The sequence below is a fragment of the Chlorocebus sabaeus genome, chromosome 4 (genome assembly GCF_047675955.1).
Source record: "Chlorocebus sabaeus isolate Y175 chromosome 4, mChlSab1.0.hap1, whole genome shotgun sequence".
NCBI classification, from domain to species: domain Eukaryota; kingdom Metazoa; phylum Chordata; class Mammalia; order Primates; family Cercopithecidae; genus Chlorocebus; species Chlorocebus sabaeus.
In genome coordinates, this window is record NC_132907.1 from 34,171,937 (window position 1) to 34,198,049 (window position 26,113).

The window sequence follows — 26,113 nt, forward strand, 5'->3', positions numbered from 1 at the left end:
TGAGAAGAAGTAAGACATAAAGAAGCTGCAACTTAGGCTATATAGAGCCTGCCCTAGAGAATAAAAAATGTGGCCAGAGGCAGCACCCTCTAGGACTTGTTGCAGGGGACAACAGGAGCTATGGCCCTGAAAGATATACTCATTCATTCATGTGTTTTTCATTCATTCATTCATTTAATATATACTGAGCACCTACAATTTAAGGGCCTAGGGATACAGAGATCAAAACCTAGTTCCTATTCTTATGAAGCATCTTTGAGGAACAAAGAGGATGGTCAAAGGAGGTACCAGAGGGAAAAGCTGGGTAAGCTCCAATGGCCAATTATGTGGCTAATGCTTATGGGTCCTTTCCTACTTTCCCATTCACTAACTGATTGGTTCATGCATATATTAACTGAGAGCCCACTAAGTGCCAAGGATTGAGTTTTACCTTGAGCACTTTTACCCTGTGCTCAAAGACCTCACAATCTAAGGAAGAGAGGCAGGTTTAAAAAAATTAAATTATAATATGATAAATCCTGCAATCATATAAAGCAAAGAATGTTATGAGAATGCAGAAGAAAAGCTAGTATCCTAATTATTATTATTAATTAACTAATTAATTAAGTTTTTTGAGATGGAGTTTCGCTCTTTTAGCCCAGGTTGGAGTGCAATGGCATGATCTCAGCTCACTTTAACCTCCGCCTCCCGGGTTCAAGCAATTCTCCTGCCTCAGCCTTCAGAGTAGCTGGGATTACAGGCATGCACCACCACACCCAACTAATTTTGTATTTTTAGTAGAGACGGGGTTTCTCCATGTTGGTCAAGCTGGTCTCGAACTCCTACCTCAGGTGATCCACCCTCCTCGGCCTCCCAAAGTGCTGGGATTACAGGCATGAGCCACCGCCCCCAGCCCTGATGTCCCAATTATTATCCACAAAGTGTGGACTGGAGGGTTAGAGAAGGTGATACTTCAGTATTAAACAATCAATCAGAATCAACCAGAGAACTGAGAAGAGAGGGGCATTCTAGGAAAACGTAAGCATGTGATCAGAGGTATGAAGGAGTAAAGCAGCAAAGCAAATTTAGGACACTGTGAGTGGTTCATATAGTATATAGGGGTTAAAACATGCTGAATCTTGCAATGCAGTGTTAGGATATTTAGGTTTCACCCTGAAAGTGATGGTGAAACATTTTAGGCTTTGAAGGAAGGGCAAGATTTCCAGATAAAATACAGGATGCTCACTTAAATTTGAATTTCATATAAACATCAAATAATTTAGTATTTATGTCCTAAAAATTATATGGGATATACATGTAAAATTATTCCTTGTTCATCTGAAATTAAAATTTAACTGGTATGCTGTATTTTTGTTTGCTAAATCTGGCAACCATAAGCAGGAGACTTACATGTTTATCCCATATTTTTAAAAAGATGACTCTGGCAACTATAGAAATTAGATTGGAGAGGTGCAAGACTGGGATAGAGAAATCGGATAGCATGCCACTGCAGAAATGCAAGTAAGAAAATCATTAGGGCAGGAACCAAGACAATGGTATTGAGACAGAGAAAAAAAGATTGTTAAGATATTCAATAGGAAAAAGGTCTTAGTCACCAATATGTAGAGGTTAAGAAGATGAAAACAATCCCTGTTTCTAATCAGTGATAACAGTGACACTTTGCAAGCTGAGGAACTTTGGCTGGTGATTCCCCGCCCAGGCCTTGCTTGACCATGCTACCTGCTGCAGGAGACAGCTCACCTACTCGGCCCACTTGGGCCAAGCCTGGCTTACACACTGGTTCCTGAGTTCTTGAATGAGGATGTGCTAATATTCAAAGAGTGAACAAGGCAGGGAGTTTTCTTGAGTGATGAAACAGCTTTCAGGGGAGAGGGGATGTAGGGGTGGTCCCCCTATCCAAAAGTGGGAAAGTACCCCTAATATGGCTGAGTCGGGAGCTTATTATGGCTCAGAATGGGAAAGGGACAGGCTGTAGGGAGTATTGGAAAAGGCAACATTCAATTATTAAAAGGCATTATTCAGAAAGAATCAGGAAAGGGCAGGCAAATAGGAACATAAGTTCTCACTCTGGGTTGCGGGTTTCATCTGGGACCAGCAGCCTGGTCTTTCAGACTCCAGGCTGTTTTTGGCTTGAAGGTGGGGTTTCACCAGGGACCCGCCACTATTAGCCTAGGCATTTGGCTGCCTCCTATCACTATCAACAGATAATGCCATTAACCATGGTAGGAAACATAGAAAAAGAGTTCTGCTTTAAACATACCAAATTTAAGTTGTCTGTAAAATATCCAAATATCTTTTCATCAAACTGTTAGCTCCTTCTTGGCCAAACTTCAGAACACTGAAATGCTTCAAGGACTCAATTCTAGCCCTCTTTTTTTACTATACAGACAGTCCCTGACTTACAATGACTCAACTTATGATAGTGCAAAAGCGACACACATTCAGTTGAAACTGTATTTTCAAATTCTGAATTCTGATTTCTTCCCAGGCTAGTGATATGCCATACAATACTTTCTTGTCATGCTAGGTGGTGGCATTGAGCAGCAGCTCCCAGTCATCAATTTGATCACAAGCGTAGACAACCCACACTCTACAGTGTACTGTGTTACCAGATGATTTTACCCAACTGCAGGCTGATGTAAGTGTTCTGAGCAGGTTTAAGGTCGACAAGGCTATGAATTTGGTAAGTTAGGTGTATTAAATGCATTTTTGATTTAACAATAGGTTTATTGGGATATAACCTCATGGTAAGTTAAGGAGTATCTATACTCTCTCTCAAAGTAATCATTTCTTATCCCAAGTTTAAATATTGTCTACATATGCGGAAGAAGCTCAAATTCATTTCAAGCCTGACTGCTCCCCAAGCTCCAGAATAATATAGCCAACTATCTGGGTAGACATGGATGTCTAACAAACATGTAAAATTAAATACGTCCAAAGATGCCTTAGGCTCAGAGGGCTAACTTAAGGTCATACAATTAGACTACACTTGAAATAAGTTTCTGCCTCCACTATATTTTCCTTCTACCTTCCACTACTCATTACTCTATACACAGTTCTTAGCAAGCCACACACATGGCTTTGCATACATGGTATCCTGTTGCCTGACTACTAGAAGCTTTGTTTTCCCTGACCCCTAGAAGCTTTGCCTTGTTTCAACATGGCCTAGTCTCCCTTTCCTCACATGCTAAGATATAAGCAAGATCCAAGGCAACATAGAGAGGAGCCTTCCAGCTAACCGGAAGTCCTAAAAGTTAATTACTATACTCTCAAAGTAGTCTCTGTGACATATCAAATGCACACCAGTGGGCACAATCTGGGGAGGAGGAGGCTGTTACTGGGATGTTCACATGGTGGGAAGAAGCACTTTAGCCAGCAGGAGCTAAATTAGCTTCTCTTCCTGCAACTGTGTACATTTACTAAAATGATTCCTATTTTTCTTTACCACCTACATTTACCTAGTACTATATTTTATAAATTCTTCCTTCAAAATTTACCTTGAATTGTGCATTTCTCTTTATCTCTATTGCCAATAGCATTTCTTGCTTGGACTATTATTGCCTCCTAATAAGTCTCCTTGGTCCTCTATGACCCAATGTCCACAGAGCAATCAGAGTGACCTTTCATGCCATTTCTCACTAACAACCCTTTAAATGGGTCCTTCGAACAAAATCCAAACTTGCCTGTGGCAAATATGGAGATATTTGGATAAGCCCTTCTTCAAGGAAGGACTTGCTTCCAGCTGCAGTGAATGCTGTGAGCAGACAGCCTGCAGCTGTCAACAATTTTAGCATGTGCCAGAGCCTGTAGCCACCTTTCTAGTGGTTTTCCAGAGCAGCCGACATCTAGTAACTGAATAAGGCAGGCAGGGCCATAAAGGCCTGGACATTTCAACCAGATGTACAAAGACACTGATGGGCAATACTTGCTCCAGAGCTTCCCACTAAATTGGCTGAAGTTTTTTGGGCCTACATCACAGTTCGACTTTTTCCTCTGTCCACTCCTATTTTCTTCCTCTTCCTTTCATAAGGATGTCTAATAAATACCTTCTATCTCAACGTCTGCTTCTGAAGAACCCAAATTTAATAAGGCTCCGAATGACCCAATTGCTGCCTACCTCTCCAATCTCATTTCATGTCATTTTCTGCTTTGGTTATTATACTCCAACCTCACTAGCTTCTTTGTTCTTTAAACACTGCATTTCACGTGGCCTCTTTTGGCTCTCTGCCGGAAAGTCTTTTTCTCTCAGTTCTTCACATGGCTAGCTAAATCTCATACTTCAGGGAAGACCAATAACTTAAAGAGAACTTCCCTGGCTAATCTATGAGATCCCTGGTTGGTGATCTTTCCTACCAGACACAAGAACAACACCCAGTTTACTTTGTAGTGCTTATAATATCTCATAATCTTTATTGTTTATGTATTTGTTTATATGGCTTGACTAGAATATAAACTCCAAGGGCCAGGAATATGTATAGTTCACTGTTAACATTCCCAGCATCAAGTTTAGCATATTATGTAAGTGTTGAAAAATAATTTGTTGAATGAATAAATGACTCAATGGGTCTAGCTCAAGAGAGAGGTCAGGGCTGGAAATCTGGAAGTATATGTAGTGGCTGAATCCAAGACAAGGATGAGATTGTCCAGAGAAATGATAGAGAAGAAGAAGAGCCAAAGGTCAAGAACAGATCCTTCACGTGGACCACCAAAATTTAAGAGGTAAAGGAAAAACAGGAACCAGCAACGGGTTGAGAAAGAATGGTCTAAAAAGTGAGGGGATAATAAAAACGGCATTGGTAAAAGTAGCAAATATTGATGCCTCACCCATATTCTCTCAGCTTACTCTGTAGCTTTCTGAATAGCTTATTTAGATGAAGCTTGCTTCTTACTTCAAACTTCTGCAGTTCTTGGTCTGAGCACCATATTCACCTCATATAATGGGCAGGATGAAAATACTAGGGAGTTAACACTCCCTAGGAGTGAGTCTTGGTGAGAAATTGGTGGATAAATACCTCAGCTTCCCTGCTCTTCAATGGAACAACTCTGTAATGTGTTCCACAGTCTCGCAGAGGGCTCCTGGCAAAACTGAGCTCCAGTTTGCCCATAGCATTTAACCAGTTTATTAAGGCACCTTTTAGTGACCTTCCTTTTTTCCCTTTCTTACTGTTCAACTCTAATGCTTTTAGAAATGGCCTTGCAAATAAGTTACTTGTATCCAAATTCTTGTCTCAGATCCTGGTTTGAAGGGAACACAAAACTAAGATAGTAAAGAAGCCACAAGGGGAAGGAAATTCAAGACGGAAGGCAGTTAACTCTATGAAATGCAGGTGGGGTTAGAATTGAGACATATCCAACGGACTTAGCATCAAAGAGGTATTTGGTGACCTTGAGAGAGAAGTTTGAAGGAGGTTATGGAGGCAGATGCAGATTGTACTGGAGGGAGAGGAAACACTTCCCAAATAAGTCTTCCATAGATCACACTAGCTTTCCAGGAAATTAAAAGGTGCTTGACATGCCAAAAAGTTGTATGGTAAAATCAAATTGGGAAACAGACTTTCCAGTTCAAGAGTCCCCAAATTTCCCCCACTCCTTTTGGAAACCTACCCCTTAAATAAAAGAGATACCAAGATTACAAAAACTCAAAGCCCTTTTTTGATAAACAGTGTCATCTAAAACACCAAATGACAACATAAAAAGATGGAAATAAATAGAACAACAAATAATTTAGCAGAGTAGAAAAGGAACAATCCTAAATGTCTGCAAACAGGCATACCGGTGAGAAAAAAAGCAGTCCACCCTAGAGACCCTCAGAAAGGCACAGAAACCAGAAATACCAGAAAGGGGGAATAAGGTGTATAGAACTAAAAGCTGGAAGATTAATTTGAAAGGCTGTGTAAGAAGAAGTGACTATCTTAGGATACCACATCTATCTCAGCAGTTATTTTTCTATTTCTCCATTCCCGTAGGAGACAAGATATAAAAATATATATATATATATATATATATATATATATATAAATATAATATATATAGCCTCTGAAGAAACTAATAAAGACAGGGCTAGATGTAGGGACCAAGAAGAGGGCTAGGTTGAAGTGCCACACTGTAAATGGGGATAGTGGAAGATGGCTAAGTAAAAATCTGCATTCCAAATGGTGAGCCCCTCAAGCTCCTATATCCACTTAGTTTGAGAAGACCAGCAGCTAAACATATACAACCCACCCCAATCCTACTGATTTATTAGTAAAGGTTATAATTCTGTAGCATTGCCCATGTGATTCTGGCTAATTACAGCCTTGGTGGTATCATCTAACATGTTTCTTTACCCCTGTATTTCATGTAAACTGGCAATTATATCCAGAGCAGTGGTTCTCAAACTTCAGTATGCTTTAGAATCACCTGGAAGCTTATTAAAACACAGATTGATGGGCTCTACCTCCAGAGTTTCTGATTCAATAACTGGGGATAGGGCCCCTGATGTGCACATCTAACAAGTTACTAGGTGATTCTGATGCTTCTGGTACAGAGATTACACATGAGAGCCACTACTCCATAGTGTGCAAGGGTCAGCAAACTATGGGCCAAATGCAGCCTATCTCCTTTTTAGTAAATAAAGTTTTACTATGACACAACCATGCTCATTCATTTATATACTGTCTTTGTCCACTTCTGTGCTACACAGCAGAATTAAGTAGTTGTGACAGAGACCACGTGGCCTGCAGAAATGAAAACACTAATGAGTCCTTTTCCAAAATAATTTGCTGACCCTTGATCCAGAAGGTTGCTTAGATTTTTTGGCATGAAAACTTCACAAGTGTATCACGTCCGGAGAAACAAAGTCTAGCTGGTCCAGACTCAGGCCTATCGTCCATTATGAAGTACTCCACTGACCTTGGTTTTAGTACCCAGTCATGATCACTGCTTAATGTATTATTTCTTTAAGGGTGACAAACTGTAATTTTTCTGATCCTATTGTTCTTAAATTTATTAGCTGTTATTAATATATAAAGAAGAATTTCCCCTCATCGACTATTTGGTTACTTAAATAGTTTGTATAGGAAAAGCAGAACAAATGCTTGAAATTTCTCCCCTTGTCAATATTCAAAATAGTAAGTTCATACTATAGAAACTTTCGAAGGTGATCAAGTAATACGTTTTAATATCATGATATATTTTACATATTTCATTTTTTATATATTTCATATATTTCATTTTATATATTTGAATGTTTCAATCCATTGTTTTGGTTAGTATTTCTATTTTTGATGCCCAAACTTGACCCATCTTTGGCCAGTGGGAGCCCCTTCCAGTTGGCTCCTATATCCTTTTGACAGGATCTTCTTGGTTTCTTTGCTCTCTAGTGTAAAAAGATGTCCTAGACTCTCCTTGTACATTTCCTGCCCGAGACTTGACATCAGCTATTTCTCTAAGGAGCCCTGGTTCCTTAGAGCAGAAAGTGGTAAAGTTCATAGTCCGAAATGAGATGTTAATTGCTACTGGACTGTCACTGCTGTTAGGTCTTTCCAGTGGACAGAACTAGGAAATATGCTTTTTTATTTTTTCAGAAAAAATATATCATTAGTTCATAATGACATTTCCAATTCAAATTTAATATTGTAGGTTTTTAATTTCTTTTATGCTATAAGCTTTGGTTCCTGAGAATATTAATATATTTATTTTAAATATGTGTGTAAAATAAACATGCCAATATTACTGCTAACAAAATTATTAAATATAGTTGAGGATTTCTTTGTATTCCTTTCTTTTTGTCCTTGGAATATACCCGCTAAATTGAATTGGGAATGACAGTAAGAAGAGTAAGACAAACATTTTTTAAAATTTTAAAAAAGGATAAAAAATGAATATACTCACTGATATACAATGTCTTAAAGTCATGTGAAATCATGTTTTTCCTGTGTGATTATGCTACCTACTTGATAAACAAATAGGTTCATTTGTTTCAGGGATTTTTAAAAAACTGGGGGGGCGGAATTAATTTTGTTTTGTTTTAAATCCTGGACTGGGCTTGACTGAACACTGCAATATGGCAAGTGAGTCAGGCAAGTTATATAACATCTTCGGGGAAATTCTTCGGGTTCAATAACCTGTAACGTTACTTTCATGATAGCCAAGAGTGCATCCAAATCCTGTTTCTCAAGAATTTTGATAGTTTCAAAATCTACTGTTCCCTTTTCAAAATGAATTACATGCCATACAACAAATGTAGGAAGAGTCTTGTGATGCCAGAGCACCCCAAAAGTTGGGAACTTATAACTTGGTTTCTATTGATATCCTCTGGGATGGCAATTCATAACTTATTTCAAGGGAAATTATATTTGTTTTAGGTATTTAAGTACAAGCTTCAGCAACAGTGATAGTCAATTCCTTGAATAGCACCAGTTAATAAGGATACAAACTAAAGGTTCATTTTGCCACTTGCTAGGCAAAACCATTTATTTAAAAGGTATCAATGTTGGTTCCTTTGCATTCTGGCAAAAAAAGCTCTGTGGTATTCAGATTAGATGAACGCTTTTTAGAATAATTATTGAGAATGTTTCTTTTCTTTTATACTAAGTTATCTTTTAACTGTGGCAGGAATTAGAAAAGCTCTTATCTGGAAAATTTCTCAAGAATACCTGTAATATTAGAATTAGAAAGTCATTTTAACATGCCCAGGTTGAACGAAAAGCTGGGTTTTATTTGCATAGTGTATGCTAATAGCATTTATTTTCTACTCTTATTATTTACTTACAAGTACTTTTCCTTCTTTTTTTTTTTTTTTTTTTGAGACGGAGTCTCGCTCTGCCGCCCAGGCTGGAGTGCAGTGGCCGGATCTCAGCTCACTGCAAGCTCCGCCTCCCGGGTTTACGCCATTCTCCTGCCTCAGCCTCCCGAGTAGCTGGGACTACAGGCGCCCGCCATGTCACCCGGCTAGTTTTTTGTATTTTTTTAGTAGAGATGGAGTTTCACCGTGTTAGCCAGGATGGTCTCGATCTCCTGACCTCGTGATCCGCCCGTCTCGGCCTCCCAAAGTGCTGGGATTACAGGCTTGAGCCACCGCACCCGGCCGTACTTTTCCTTCTTAAATTGAGAGGAAACTGATGTTTTCTTAGGTGAATCCATGGGGTGTATTAATCTTCCCTGAATATGTCATTGGACTTGTTACATGTAAGTATTTTGCCAATACGCAAATAAATTTTGTTAGCAAGTATTATTGTAGTGTCAAAATATGCACTGACTTTAAAAAATGATTGCATTTAAATCACAATGCAATGTAAATTTACTGATAAAGACATCAAATTGGTGATTAAAGTATGGAAATCATTCTACAGAAAATCTTATTAGTGAGGTTATTTTCAACAAACACATACATAATGAAATGTTTTTATGATAAACTGCCATGTAACTTGGTGGTAATCCATCATACAATTAGTTTAACTTTGTGAAGGAGACAATTACTGAAACCTTATGCTTATTAGTCGTCACTAAAATAAACCTTTTCCTTGTTTTAAGAAGAGGCACTGTCAAAACAGATAATTATAGAAAAGCTAGAAACAGTTTGAAAGATGGGACCTGTCACAAAAACTTTATTTTCCTTTTCAACATTTCACCTTATATCCAATTGTGCAAATCAGAAAACATTTAATTTTATTTCTACATATTAAGAACTTCATACATTAAAGATGAAAAACAATCAATTTTTAACTCAAATGTTTTTCATACTTTGAGAACAAATGAAAGAAAAACACATTGTTTTTAATAAAAAAGAAATCAAGTTAAGAAAATACCTAGATTTATGACATTTTAAGCAGAAGAACCTTCCACACCTTCCCTCAGAAATGGATCTTTCCTTTGGTACTACTGTATTATTTCTCTTTCTGTATAATTGAATTTCTATGCTAACAATATGATTGGATGCATAGGACTTGGAGCACACTTAGTGCAGAACACATTGAGCTGTATTACTGTTTTATATTGTGTAGGTTATTTATTATTATGGTAGCCAGGCTTTAAAGTTATCCAAGATTATTTAGGATAATCAAAATCAAAAGACTTGGCCTATAATAAAAGCAGTCATTTCTAAATTTTAAATAAATAACACTGTCATAGTTAATATCCAACTGGCAACAGGCTTATCTTTCATTTTGGGGAATGAGTTTAATTACTTTGATCTGAAGATGTGGGAGCCTCTACTTCTTTAAACCACCTGCCTTGTCAATATACAGTTTTAAATGTAGATTTTATTCTATTTTAAATTTATTTGTGGGACCGCCTAAATATTAAGGCCAAGTTACTGCTGTGGACCTTGAATTCAATGGACTTGAAAAAATTATTCCTTTTAAAATAAGAACTATAGGCACATGGCATGAAATTTGAATGATGCAAAAGATTTTGAGATAAAAAGTAACACTGCCCCCTTACACATGCCCAGCTACCTACTCCCTTCCAAAGGCTGCCACTGTATTCTTCTAGAGATGCTATTAGGACCAAAATTTCAAGTTGCTTTGCCTTGATTAAAAAAATACAGTGCATAAGAAAAGAGCTGACAATATTCAGTGATGGAAACTACAAAGCATCCAAGAGTTTAGGAGAGGAAATGGTAACAATTATAGTTCAAAATACATACCAACAAAAGTCTGCCTATAACTTTCTAATATCGTGGTCAGGTATTTAAGATCTAATTCTACTTACCAAAAAAGAGTATAAATGAACATTTTCCATTAAAAAATTAAATATAGTATGAAAGGGAATGTAGAAAAAAGAAATAAAGAAACAATGTGGCACAGTGTGTGGCACTGTGTACCCAGGCAAATCTGATGTTCAATTGTAATCCTCAGGTGTCAGGGGAGGGATCTGGTAGGAGGTGATTGGATCATGGGGATGGATTTCCCCCACACTGTTCTCATAATTGTGGGTGAGTTCTCACAAGATCTGGTGGTTTAAAAGTGTAGTACTTCCCCCCTTGCTCTCTCTGCTGCCACCATGTAAGATGTGCCTTATTTCCCCTTTGCCTTCTGTCATGATTGTAAGTTTCCTAAGGCCTTCCCAGCTATGGGGAACTGTGAGTCCATTAAACTTCTTTTATTTGTAAATTACCCAGTCTCAGTAGTTCTTTATAGCAATGTGAAAATGAACTAATGTATAATGAAAAGAAAGTTTAGAATTAAAAAGTACTGTGAGGCTGAAGGAATACTATCCAATTGAACACAGTGATGAATGGAAATGTTCTAATTTGTGCTGTGTAATATAGTAGCCACTAGCTACATGGCTACTGAAAATTTCAATGTGGTAGGGTAACCAAGAAACTAAATTTTTAATTTTAATTTTAATTAACTTAAATTGCAATAGCTACATGTACAATACAGTAGATACTGTACTGGATAAAACAGGACTAGACAGTCTAGATCAAAGATGAGAAATATTAGTAACAAAGAGAAATTTTAAGATGACAGATTTATAAATTATAACAATAAAAATAAAATTTGAGAACGATTATGAGAGTAATATGTCCAAAATAGAAATCTTTCCATAATCTGACATTTGAATAAAAATCTTTAGAAACTAGAAACAATACCCATTCAAAGAAGTAGGTATAGAAATTAAGTATATAAAGAATAAGAAAGTAAAGAGTAAAAATGAATGTATATAAACAATCATGTTAAAGACAAAAAGCATTAATTATCTGATAAAAAGAGCACAGCAGCACTTTATAAATATTTGCTGAATTGAAATGAGGTAGTTATGATGGGCCTCTTCCTTGTCATATCCTTTGCACCATCTGTCAGTTAGTTACTGGGAAGAAGAAACTATTCAGCTAGCATTCTTAATTTCCTTTTTAAAATTTAAATATTGTTCTGATTAAAGAAAAATGTTCCCTTTATGTAGCAAATTCATAAAATACAAAAAAAGCATACACAACAAAATAAAAAGCAACCCACTACCCAAATAACCATTATAATTCTGTATTTATGTTTCCTTCCAGTCTATTTTCTACATACAAAAAATCCCTTTATTTTGAAAATACTTAAAATAACAGGGTCAGATCATACAGTATATTTTATAATTTTCTTCTTTTTAAAATTCATTCTCATACAATGTGTTTATAAGGGTTAAACACATAAAGAAGACATCAGCCTGGAAACAGGCTAAACCAAATGACTAATTAGATTCACATTTACACCTTCATTGCTAATTGTAATAAACTTGTTTGAAAAGGAGGTCTCCAGGAGTTAATTAGCTAGCAGCATTTATCAATAACTGATAATGTACTTACATTTTAGAAGTATATGTAAATTTACAAGTCTTTCATTTCTCAGTAAGAGTGTGAACTTCAGCAAAATTTTCTCATATCAATAGTTTCGATAGTTGTGTTGATCTTACCTAAGTTAAGATATAATTGAATTTTGGCTACACAAACAAACACACACACATTTCAGTAATATTCCAAGGAAGATATTTTACTCCAGCAGGATTAACATGCACTACGGTTACAACATAAGTTGGCCTTCTGGATTTAATTGCAGTTATGTGCTATGCAATGACATTTCAGTTAACAATGAACAGCATATAAGACAGTGGTCCCACTGTGCCTTTTCTGTTTAGATATACTTAGAAACACAAATATTTACCATTGTGTTACAGTTGCCTACATACAGTTCAGTACAGCAGCATGCTGTACGGGTTTATAGCCTAGGAGTAATGGGTTGTACTATATAGACAGGGTGTGTAGTAAGCTATACCATCTAGTTTTCCCCAAGTACACTCTGATGTTTGCAGATGACGAAATGACCTAATGATGTACTTCTCAGATTGTATCCCTGTCATCAAGCGACACATGACTGTACTTGGTACTGTTTACGTTTTGAGTTCATATCTGTTAAGATAACAGTTCTGAAATTTTTACGGCTTATGTTGAACAAATGATCCCAGGGAAGAGGGGCAAGATACTGGAGAATATGAAACAGGGAAGGAGGGAAAGCCAAAATAAAGGTGTGTGTTCTGGAGTTGGTCACTGCTGTGGGTGCTGGGACCCAATCCCTGCCGAGACCTTCTGAGAAGTCATGTTGAATATGCCTGAACTATGTGCTTAAGGGGCAGGAAAGGAGCTTTTTCCCATTAGCTTCTATCCCCTTGATACCAGGTATCAAAGTTTATATGGTATGTTAACCCTCTCACACTTCCAAGTTGGTTCCCCACAGACATCCTATGCCACAGTGTCAGAGAAGAAAGCAAAATACATTCTGTAGAGCTATAGTGAGGTTACACCTGTTAGCAGCTGGTTGCTGCAGCAAGGTTGGAGTAAAAATACAAAAGGATGTGAGGTAGGGCACAAGGGGTGTCTGCCACAGGACTTTTATATGCTTGTCTCTTTTTCCACTGAGATTGAGAATTTACAATCACCTTGGACTACAGAAAAAGTAGTTTAAAAAATTCAAATATATGAAATTGTCCTGAATATTATGATGAGAAAACAGAGGTGGCTCTGAGGCCATACAAATGGGGAGACAAAAACATAGAAGAAAATTTCACAATAATTTCTGCAAAGCAAACCTTCAAAATACCATAGCATTATTCACAAACACAAATTAATCTTTTTCAAAAGATAGTTTAAATGAGTGTAGAGTTCAGAATTATTTTTTGTATAACTTCACTTCAAATCAGGATTCTTGTGGACTTCAAATAACAGACACAAATGATAGTAAAATAACAGCAGCTATCATATTTTGAGTTATGCACTGGCTAAACACTTTATACAATAGTTCATTAGATTAAAAAATGACTCTCAAGATTAGTAATTTTTCAAACTTTTTAGAGTATGACCTTTAGTGAGCGCAAAAGTCAAGGTTTTCCAGAGAAACAGAGAGTGACTGTAAGGAATTGGCTCTCATGATTACGGAGGCAGGCAAGTCCAACTTCAAATTTGCAGGGTAGGCTGGCAGGCTGGAGACCCAGGAGAGAGTTGAAGTCAGAAAGCAGTCTTCAGGCCAGGCACAGTGGCTCACGCCTGTAATCCCAACACTTTGGGGAGGCCAAGGTGGGTAGATTGTTTGAGGCCAGGAGTTTGAGACCAGCCTGGCCAACATGGTAAAACCTCATCTCTACTAAAATACAAAAATTAGCTGGGTGTGGTGGCACACGCCTGTAATCCCAGCTTTTTGGGAGGCTGAGGCATGGGAATTGCTTGAACCTGAGAGACAGAGGTTGCAGTGAGCCGAGATCATGCCATAGTACTCCAGCCTGGGTGACAGAGCACGACTGTCAAAAAGAAGAAAAGAAAAAAAGAAGAAAAGAAAAAAAGAAAGAAAGAAAATAAAAGAGAAAAAGAAAGCAGTCCAGCAGTCTTCAGGCAGAATTCCCTCTTCCTAGAGGGATGTCCATGTTTTTTTCCCTTAAAGTCCTCAACTGATTGAATGAGGCCTACTCATTTAATAGAGGGTAAGCTGCTTTACTCAAAGTCTACTGATTTAAATATTAATCTCACCTAAAAAAAATACTTTGACAGCAAAATCTAGGCTAGTATTTCACCAAATATCTGGGTACTAGTCAAGTTGACACAAAATTAACCCACACAGTAAGAAACACATTTTACACCACAACTTCATGAACAAAACATATGTGCAAGTGTATCTACAAGAGTTTCAGAAAGCAATAAGTACTCCCAGTAAACCTTTGTACACTGACATTTTCTATTCCATGTTTTTCTAGCTCATTAAAAAGAAAAACATGCTGTAACCCATCACTTTGATTTCACAGCCCAGAAATGTATTACACAGATTGAAAAACTGCTCTAGATGACACATCTATTTGCTGATGTTTTAGAATACTAGTAAATAAATGCATCACAGTGCCACCAGAATATAATATTTGAGAAGGAAATTGAGTACATTTGAACACATGAAATATAATGAACATGTGTATATAAGAAAAATATATAAAATGCCTAATTCCTTATCACTATAGGACTAACATATGGGTATAGTATTTTATCACCATCATGATAAATATTTGAGAATAAAATCAGGCATGCCTAAAGATATAAGATCAGAGGCAATCAGCTGCAGCGTAGTATCCTATAGGGGTTATCACCAATGTGATCCATACAATTCTCTTAAACACCATTATTCCTCCCATTAAAAAAATGTCAAATTATATCTGATAAAAGTGATCAGCAAGTAATTTATTTAAAATTTAGATTGAGAAAATCATTACTTCTTCAGCATGGAAAGAATAAGAGGAGAAACATAAATTGTTTTGGTGAGACAACTGAGAAAAAATGTATGGATAAAAAAAAAGACCAAAAAACAGCTAACCTCGTTTTAGTTCCTTTAACCTTTTTTCACTCTGGATCTAAACCCAGTTTTAAAACTTAAATGAGACTTGTCTTAGTGACAATGATATGACTCAGAAGGTTAACTCTTCAGAACTAATTCTGTATACTTTTAATATGCACCTAGTAAGTTTTGATGACCCTTAAAAGAACCTGAGCAGGAGTATATCTAAAAATAATTCATAATAGCACCTTACTTATATACATCTGATTTTAAAAACCTTTTATATTTTGCTCCTTAAATGTCAGATAAAGGTCAAAATAGAGGGAAAATTATGCTAAGAATGATCTAAGCTCAAACTCAGACGTTAGCTTTGTATAGAAGTAGGTAAGAAACGATCCTTTTAGACTGAGAAAGGTGGGATCTTTGAAATTGGAGATACTACTTCTGAGGAAGACCTGCCTAAAATAAATGTTTTCAAAACTAGAAAGATTTATAACACAAACTAGCATAAACATTTCTTGTACAATTAATAAATAAACATCTACAGTTAGAGAGGCAGAATAGCTTACTGGTTAAGAGTACAGATTCTGAGGAGCTCAAAACATTCAAATGATTCATGTTCACTGCCTACCACATTTATCTAAAGTATGATAAATTTTATATTCTCTTAGTTTTCACAGAGGTAGAGGTCATTACCAAAGAAGGTACACAGAGAAAAGACATCTCCATGTGTTTTGTTACTATGTTTCAAGTGCTTGTTTTTCTTCATTTATTACAGTAGTTAAGTAAAAACAGCAGAACACAAAAGAATAAGTTTCAAAAATTTCAATTATGTACCAATGTATGCATAGGCAAATTAACTTGCTAAAATTAAGAGTTGTGCAGCCAGACATAGGATTTCAGGTAATCTATTACTTCTATTTAAAAAAATTTTTAAATGTACTGTTATATTAAATTTTTAATAAAATAAAGAAAAATAAATCAAGTAAGGCTAAGCCAGAGAGTCCCAAAAGTGCTCAATAGTTACACTTGCAGGTGTGCATTGCAGAGCCTCAGGCACCTCTGAGTGCAGACAACCCTACCTCTTTGCCTGATCAAAGGCAGGAACAAATGGTTAGGCCTGAGGTAGGTCAAATGACTGGCATAAAACTGCTCAACAGGGACCTTCCACTGTGGATCGTGGTTAACCCATTCGACCACATCTTTTCCTTTGGGGAGGCAGAAATGCTAGTAGGCAAATAAAAAATGGGATGTTGACTAAGCTCAGGATATATCCTTTCCAGTTTTGGAAGTCAAAAATCCCAGAATAGCTTCATTGTTGAAAACATAGTGTTTCTGTGTAAATTTGCAATAAGATTAAATATCTGAAAATAATACATGAATGTATTTTCCCTGAAAATGTAAAGTATCAGAGTAATTTTCATATAGAAAAAAATACTAAAAGCAGAATCTAAATATAAATTAACAGTGTTATGTCTAGTGTCGTGTCCAGGGCAGGTTGGTATGTACAAAAGAAGTCTACACACAAAGAAATTGTTAGCTCTTGAGCATACCAGATGCCTGATGATAAGTAACTGAATTAATAATACAAATATATAAGCATTAAGACTTTTAAAAGGACTTTCAAGAACTAAACCATACTGATTTGTTTTTTATGCACATTACTGTGACAATTTCTCAAGTACCTTTGGTATTTTCAAATTTCAAGTATCCCATTTTTCAGTTTATCCTGAGTAACTTGTTTTTCTATCAGGGACCCAACATGTTCTTTTAAAATATATAATTACAAGGTTTTGGTATATTCTTTTAAAATAAAGTATTTCATGTGTAAAAATAAACAGAACTAATAATATACACCTATAACCCACCATCCAACTTAAGAAATAAAACACTACAGACATGACCAAAGCTCTCTATGACTGTGAACCCCAACATTTTCCTTCCCCCGAGATAATAATTATGCTGTTTCTCATCTATCATTTTCATGAATGTTTTAATACTTTTACAACATCTCTATATATCCATAAATAATAGTAGCAGTGTTTTTTCTTCATTTTTTGCACATTTTATCTTCAAAGACTTTTGAAAAACTATGCACCATCTTGCACATTTCAGGTGACACTTAAGTAATGACCAAGGATGCATTTTCTAGCTTATTGTATACTGAATGCATGCTTTAAGTATGTTTTTGTCAAAGCCTTGGAGCTGCAGTTCAGCTTATTCAATACACAGAGAATACAACCATATAACTTAATTGGCAAGGCTAGTCCTCATTGTCAAACTCAACCAGTCAAATCTGACTTACTATCTGTCAGAAAAAGTCTGACTTAATTTTAAAATTCAAATAAATGTGTTATTATGCATCCCCATGACAACTTTCTCACTTGTGAATTTTAATTTTAAGATAGATAAATGGACAGCTAGCTAGCTAGGTAGACAAAGAAGCTATAATATAAGGCATGGAGCCTGGCCATGAGTTTGTTGCCTGGATGAAATAATGTATTACCCCTTCACTAATTTTTATTAATGCTTTCTTTGTTTTGCTCTCAAGGGACTATCCCTCAAGAGAGATTCACTCTCCAATTGTCTGCTTGTGTGGCACCCAGGAGATTTTTAAACTGCAAGGCAAGACACCATAGTAAGATTTAGTATGGAAAAGGGGTAAGCTTTTCTTCTGAAAAGTGGGAGACAGATGATTTTGAAAGAAATGAGAAAGGAGAACTGGCAGACCAGAAGGAGTTCTTAGGTAGATAGTTTTTAGGAAGGACTGCATATGGAAAGAGAGAATGAGGAAATTATTATTATTATTATTTTTTGAGATGGAGTCTCACTCTGTCACCCAGCCTGGAGTACAGTGGTGCGATCTGAGCTCACTGCAAGCTCCGCCTCCCGGGTTTACGCCATTCTCCTGCCTCAGCCTCCCGAGTAGCTGGGACTACAGGCGCCCGCCACCTCGCCCGGCTAGTTTTTCGTATTTTTTTTAGTAGAGACGGGGTTTCACCGCGTTAGCCAGGATGATCTCAATCTCCTGACCTCGTGATCCGCCCATCTCGGCCTCCCAAAGTGCTAGGATTACAGGCTTGAGCCACTGCGCCTGGCCGGAAATTATTTTTTTAAAGCTATTCATAACTGTATATCCCATAGTAAGTCTTTGTGTATCCAGTGGTATAGACATCTCAATTTGAAAACCATTGATCATTACCAGGATTGACAAACTAGGATCCACCTGCCAACTGTTTCTGTAAATAAGGTTTTACTGGACATAGCCACACTCACTCGTTTACATACCATCTATAACTGCTTTCATACTACAATGGCAGAGCTTAGTAGTTTCAACAGAGACCATTTGGGTCACAAAGCCTAAAATATTTACTACCTGATATTCTGCCGAAAAAAATTGCCACTGCTCATCCATATCACTGTATATGTGTTTTTTAACATTCTTTTTTAAAAATTATCAATCAAATGCATTGGGCTGGGCACAGTGGCTCATGCCTATAATTCCAGCACTTTGGGAGGCTGAGGTGGGAAGATTGCTTGAGGCCAATAGTTGGAGATAAACCTAGGCAACATAGTGAAACCGCATCTCTGCAAAAAAACCAAAAACGTTAGCCAGGCATGGTAGTGTGCACCTGTAGCCCCAGCTACTTGGGAGGCTGAAGTGGGAGGAATTCTTGGGCCCAGGAGTTCAAGACTGCAGTAAGCTATGACAGTGCCACTGCACTCCAGCTTGGGAAACAGAGCAAGACCTGTCTCTTAAAAAATTATATATCTTTGTATTGTAGGGCCATTTCATTCTAAAAGGCTTGTTATGACAAATAATAGTTCCCTCTTCTCAAAAGCAATACTTCATATTCTTTAAGCTGATGTTTATGGTCATAGTATAGGCCAAACCAAGGAGCCATAAAAGCGTCTGACAGTTACAAAGCAGACTTTGCACTTAAACACTCCATAATAGCTAACTAACATTTTAAAACTGTTACTTATTTTTTCAGTTTTAGGCACTATATATTAACTTCTCATTTTTGAAAATGAGGGTTTGCCTTATTCTTTGTGTTCCCTAATACCCTAGTATAGTTGTAGATCCAGATATTATGAGTAAACACTGTCAACAAGTGAGTTATGTAGCAGAAAAGGATTATTTTTCCTTTCCTTCCCAAGTTTTTTCCGCAAATAAATGAATTTTGTTTATTTACCATGTACTGTTCTATAATTCAGCCCCACTTGGTATGTTCAGATGTATCAGGTACTCTATGTATTTCATGCTTTTGGGGAAAACAAATCTCTTCATTCACTCTGCCTGGACTGGTTGCCTTTCATACTCTAGTAGCCTTTGCCAATGCTGCAGTTTTATTTCTTGGATCTCACCCCTCCCTTTTTCTTTGTTTACTCGTTTAGTCACTTTGTGAGAAAGGGTTTGTAGGAGATAATTCTATGAGACTTTGCATGTCTAAAACTCTGTTTAGCCCACATTCAGGCTTAAATCATACAACTGGGTATACAATCTAGACTAGAACTGTCAGAATGTTGAAACCATTGTTACTTCTCTGTCTTCTAGCTTCTAGTATTACTAGTTCTCTAATTTTTCTTTTCTATTTTCTGTTTGTTTCTGCCCTATATTACAGGAAATTGCTTCAATAGAAGGTTCTAAACCTTCAGTTAAATATTTCATTTCTATTGTATTTGTATTTTTCCAAGTACTCCTTTTTGTTCGTTGAATATTCCTTTTATTTTGTAGCATTAAGTTCTCATTTCATGACTGTAGTATCTTCTTGAATCACTGAGGATAGCTGTTATTTTAAGTTTTTAAGTAGTCTGTTTTATCCAAGTGTTTTACCCTATTTATTTATTTGTATGGGTCTCTGTTTTTCATTTCAGATACTTTCCTCAGATGTCTAGTGTTCCTAGGTAAATCTAGCTGGAAACTTTGATGCCACAGGTGAAACTTGTTGCAAGCTCAGTTTCACTATAATCTAATTAGGGTTTCAGGTCCTTCTTCTTGGTTGGTAAGAGTCCCCAAAGATGAATCTTCTAATACTCTGCCTGGAACATAAAGGCCTGTTTGTCTTCATTTGAAAACCCAGTAGGGAAAAAGATCTAGAGGTCTCATTTTCAGTATGTACATATTCATTTAATTCCTCTATTTTTCAGAATGGTATATCTTCTCTCAAATTAGTCAGGAAAGCAGTGCTACAAAGTCTGGACTATTTTCTCTTTCCCATGCATAAACTTCTAGTTTTGAACTGGATAGAGAAGAGGCAGTTGTCTAGTTGTATGATATCACAAAGGGAATAAAACAGCACCCTTTTCTTTTTTTCTAGGAGATTTAAAATTGATATAATGTTATTATTTAATAAGGGTCATGTTCAAACTTCACCAGTTACCTCAATACTTTTCCTTACAGCAAAGTTATTTCTCCAATCTAGGATAACATGCTACATTTAGTTGTCATGTATCAGTCCTTCTTAGTCATTCATGTCACTGACATGACAAGCCTGGTGTTCTATGAAATGTCTCCCAATTTAGGATTTCTGGTTGTTTCTTTCCGTTTTTTTCCTTCTGGTTAGATTAAGGTTATGAATTATTAGCAAGAATACTATATGAGGAGATGGGAGCAAGAGATCCAAATAGAAGCCTCCATCAATCATCCTCACTGCAGGAACACCAAATTGAAAAACTATTCACACAAAAAAAAGCACCTTCATAAGAATCAAAAATCAGCTTAAGCAGCAGTTCAGCCGCAGTCAGGTAGAGCACCAAGCAGTCTCTTGGGGTCCTTGATTCCAGGCCTTGACTCTTGGAAAGCAATTCTGGACCTGCCCTGAGTCAGAAGAAAGTCCACTGCCCTGAAGGGAGAGTCCTAGGCCTAGCAGCATCTACCACAAACTGACGGAAGAACCCTTCTGTGCCTTAAATAAACAACAACAGTAGCCTGGCATTACTCGCCATGAGCTTGGGGTGGTGGTGGCCATGGGGAGAACTCCTTAGCTTGTGGAAAGGGGAGAGAAGACTGGGAAGAACTTTCTCTCCTGGCTCTGGTGCCAGCTCAGCCACAGTAGAACAGAGCATCAGGTAGATTCCTAAGGTTCTCAACTCCAGGCCCTGGCTCCTGTTTGGCATCTCTAGATTCACCTGGAACCAAAGAACTCACCTCCCTGAAGAAAAGAACACAAGCTTGCCTAGCTTCATCACCTGTTGACTGTGGAGCCCTAGGGCCTTGAGCGAACATCACTGGTGGTAGCATAGAGGGAGAGACTGAGAGAATGTAAGGGAAGACAACAGGAGCCTTTGCCTGGTAATCCAGAGAATTCTTCCAGATCTTATCCAAGACCACCAAGACAATACTTCAACAAGTCTGCAAGAACCACAGCATTATTGGGCTATGAGTCCCCGCCTAATGCACATACAGATGCAGTGACTAAAAACTTGGATTACAACATTCAAGTCGTTTCAAATACTTGGAAAACCTTCCCAAGAAGGAGAGGTACAAACAAGCCTAGATTGTGAAGATTAAAATAAATACCAAATTCTTCAATGCCCAGACCTGATGAATGTCCACAAGCATCAAGGCCATCTAGGAAAACAAAACTTCACCAAAGGAACTAAATAAAGCACCAGTAAAGAATAATGGAGAGACAGAGATATGTGACCTTTCAGAAAGAGAATTCAAAATAGCTATTTTGAGGAAGCTCAATGAAATTCAAGATAACAGAGAGAAGGAATTCACTATTCTATCAGATAAATTTAACAAGGGCATTAAAATAATTAAAAAGACTCAAACAAAATTCTGGAGTTGAAAAATGCAATTAACGTACTGAAGAATGCATCAGAGTCTCTTAACGGCAGAAGTGATAAGCAGAAGAGAGAATTAGTGAGCCTAAAGACAGGGTATTTGAAAAAATACAGTCAGAGGAGACAAAAGAAAAAAGAATAAAAAACAAGGAACCATGCCTACATGATCTAGAAAATAACTCAAAAGTACAAATCTAAGAGTTGCTGGTCTCAAAGAGGAGGCAGAAAGATAGGGGAAGAAAGTTTATTCAAAGGGAAAATAACAAGGAACTTCCCAAGCCCAAAGAAAGATATCAATATTCAAGTATAAAAAGGTTATAGAACACCAAGCAGATTTAACCCAAATATAAGACTACCTCAAGACATTTAATAATCAAACTACCAAAGGTAAAGGATAAAGGATCCTAAAAGTAGCAAGAAAGAAATAACATACAATGGAGCTCCAATACACTTGGCAGCAGATTTTTCAGTGGAAATCGCACATGCCAGGAGAGAGTGGCATGACATATTCAATGTACAAAAGAAAAAAACCTTTTATCCTATGTATTAGTTGTTCTCATGCTGCTAATAAAGACATACCTGACAATGGGTAATTTATAAAGGAAAGATTTAATTGACTCACAATTCAGCATGGCTGGGGAGGCCTCAGAAAACTTACAATCATGCCGGAAGGGGAAGCAAACATGTCCTTCTTCACATAATGGCAGGAAGAAGTGACAAGCAAAAGGGGAAAAAACCCTTATAATACCATCACATTGCATGAGAACTCACTTACTATCATGAGATCAGCATAGAGGCAACCACCTCTATGATTCAATTACCTCTTACCGGGTCACTCCCACAACACGTGGGGATTATGGGAACTACAATGCAAGATGAGACTTGGGTGGGGACAGAGCCAAATCATATCATCCTAGAATAGAATACCCAGCACAAATAGCTTTCAAACATGAAGGAGAAATAAAGACTTTACAAAATAAACAAAGCTAAGAAAGTTCAACACCAGACCTCTCCTACAAAAAATGTCAATCAGAAAGAAAAGCATGTTAATGAGCAACAAGAAATCATCTGAAGGTAACAAACTCACTAGTAATAGTATATAAACAGAAGAATATAGAATATTGTAAAACTATAATTGTGCTATAATATTTGTAAACTATTAATATGATGAGGAGAAAGACTAAAAGATAAACTGATCAAAAATAATAACTACAATAATCTTTCAAGACAGTAGAGTAAGATACAAATTGAAACAAGAAAACTTAAAAAGCAGAGGGGACAAAGTTAAAGTGTACAGTTTTTATTAGTTTTCTCTTCCCCTGTTTGTTTATGCAATCAGTGTTAAGTTGTCAGCAGTTTACAGTAATGGGTTATAAGATAGTATTTGCAAGCTTCATGGTAACCTTAAATGCAAAAACATACAACAGATACACACACAAAAGAATAAATTAAAACATAACCACCACAGAAAATCCCCTTCACTAAAAGGGAGACAGGAAAGAAGGAAAGAAGGAAGAGAAACCCACAAAACAACCATGAAACAACAAAATGTCAAGAGTAAGTCCTTATCAATAAAAACATTAAATGTAAATAGCATGAATTCTCTACTAAAAGACAAATTAGCTGATGAATTAAAAAACAAAACCCAACAATCTGTAAAGACTCGTATAGACAGAAAATAAAAGGATGGAAAAAGATATTTTATGCAAATGGAAATCAAAAAAGAACAGGAGTAGCTATACTTATATCAGACAAAATAGATTTTAGACAAAAACTATAAAAAGAGATAAAGGGTGGGGACCGTGGCTCATGCCTGTAATACCAGCACTTTGGGAGGCTGAGGTGGGCGGATCACGAGGTCAGAAGACCGAGACCATCCCAGCCAACATGGTGAAACCCCACCTCTACTAAAAATACAGAAATTAGCTGGGCATGGTGGCACGTGCCTGTAACCCCAGCTACTTGGGAGGCTGAGGCAGGAGAATTGCTTGAACCAGGGAGTCGGAGGTTGCAGTAAGCAGAGATCGCACCATAGCACTCCAGCCTGGTGAAGGAGCAAGACACTGTCTCAAAAAAAAAAAAAAAAAAAAAAAGGCCAGGCGCGGTGGCTCACGCCTGTAATCCTAGCACTTTGAGAGACCGAGGCGGGTGGATCACGAGGTCAGGAGATCGAGACCATCCTGGCTAACACGGTGAAACCCCGTCTCTACCGAAAATACAAAAAATTAGCCGGGCGGTGGTGGGTGCCTGTAGTCTCAGCTACTGGGGAGGCTGAGGCAGGCGAATGGCGTGAACCCGGGGGGCGGAGCTTGCAGTGAGCCCAGCTCGCGCAGCTGCACTCCAGCCTGGGCGACAGAGCCAGACTCTGTCTCAAAAAAAAAAAAAAAAAAAAAGAGATAAAGAAGGTCATTATATAATGATAGAGGGATCAATTCACCAAGAAAATATAAGAACTATAAATATATATCCACCCAACTCTGGAGCACTCAAACATATAATGCAATTATTAGAGTTAAAGAGACCCCAAAACAAAAATAACTGGAGGACAGGAGCCATGGCTCACGCCTGTAATCCCAGGTCTTTGGGAAGCCAAGGTGGGCACGTCACTCGAGCTCAGGAGTTCAAGACTAGCCTGCGCAACATGGAGAAACCTTGTCTCTACTAAAAAATACAAAAAAACTAGCCATGTTTAGTGGCGTGCACCTGTGGTCCCAGCTACTTGGGGGGCTGAGGTGGGAGGATTGCTTGAGCCTAGGAGGTGGAGGTTGCAGTGGGCCATGCCACTGCACTCCAACCTGGGTGACAGAGTAAGACCCCATCTTAAATAAATAAATAAATAATAAATAAATAAATGGAGACTTCAACATCCCACTTTAAGTACTGGAAAGAACATCCAGACAGAAAATCAACAAAGAAACACTGGACTTAATCTGCACTACAGACCAAATGGGCCTAATTCATATTTACAGAATATTTCATCAAACAGCTGCAGAATGCACATGCTTCTCCTTAAGCACATGGATCATTCTCAAGGACAGAGTATATGTTAGGCCACAAAACAACTCTTAAAAATTTCAAAACAGTTGAAATCATCTCGAGTATCTTCTCTGACCACAATGGAGCAAAACTAGAAATCAATAGCTAGAGGAATTTTGGAAACTACACAAACACATGGAAATTAATATGTTACTTGAATGACCAGTGGGTCAATGAAGAACTTAAAAGGGAAACTGAAAAATTTCTTGAAACAAATGAAAATGGAAACACAATGTACCAAAACCTATGGGATACAGAGAAAGCAGTACAAGACAAAAATTTATAGCTATAAGAGCCTACACTAAAAAAGTAGAAAAACTTCAAATGACCTAATGATGAAAGTTAAAGAATTACAAAAGCAAGAGAAAACCAAACCCAAAATTAGCAAGAGGAAAGAAATCACAAAAATCAAAGCAGAAACAAATGAAATTTGAAGAAAATAATATGAAGAAAATAATACAAAAGACTAACAAAAAGAAAAGTTATTTTTAAAAGATACACATAATCAACAAACTTTTTGCCAGACTAAGAAAAAAGACAGAAGACCCAAACGCAAAAAATAAGACATGAAAAAGGAGACATTACAACTGATAACACAGAAATTCAAAAGACTGGAAAACCACAAGAAATGGGTAAATTCCTAGACACATACAACCTACTGAGATTGAACCATAAAGAAATCCAAAAGCTGAACAAACCAATAAGAGTAATATTGAAACCATAATAAAGTCTCCCAGCAAAGAAAAGCCCAGGACCCAACTGCTTCCCTGCTGAACTTTACCAAACATTTTGAGAATAACTCATATTAATCTTCCTCAAACTATTGCGAAAAATGGAGGAGGAGGGAATACTTCCAAACTCACTCTAGCAGGTCAGTATACCAAACCTTTGTCTGATACCAAAAGCAGACAAAGACACATTAAAAAAAAAAAAAGAAGAAGAAGAAGAAGAAAAGAAAACTATAGGCCAGTATCCCTGATGAACACTGATGCAAAAATCCTCAACAAAATACT

At 37.1% G+C, this 26,113-nt stretch overlaps 1 protein-coding gene across 3 annotated transcripts in view; it reads right to left on the minus strand.

Annotated features, from left to right (window-relative positions):
- The window catches only part of NDUFAF2 (NADH:ubiquinone oxidoreductase complex assembly factor 2), a 200,701-nt gene that overhangs the window by 11,063 nt on the left and 163,525 nt on the right, over positions 1-26,113 (minus strand). The window contains exon 4 of one of the 3 annotated variants that reach the window (XR_012092766.1): positions 12,275-12,381. The exons of the other annotated variants lie outside the window; for them this stretch is intronic. The gene's annotated coding sequence lies outside the window, so the exon portion shown is untranslated. The remainder of the gene's footprint in view (positions 1-12,274; positions 12,382-26,113) is intronic. 3 annotated transcript variants of the gene reach the window in all.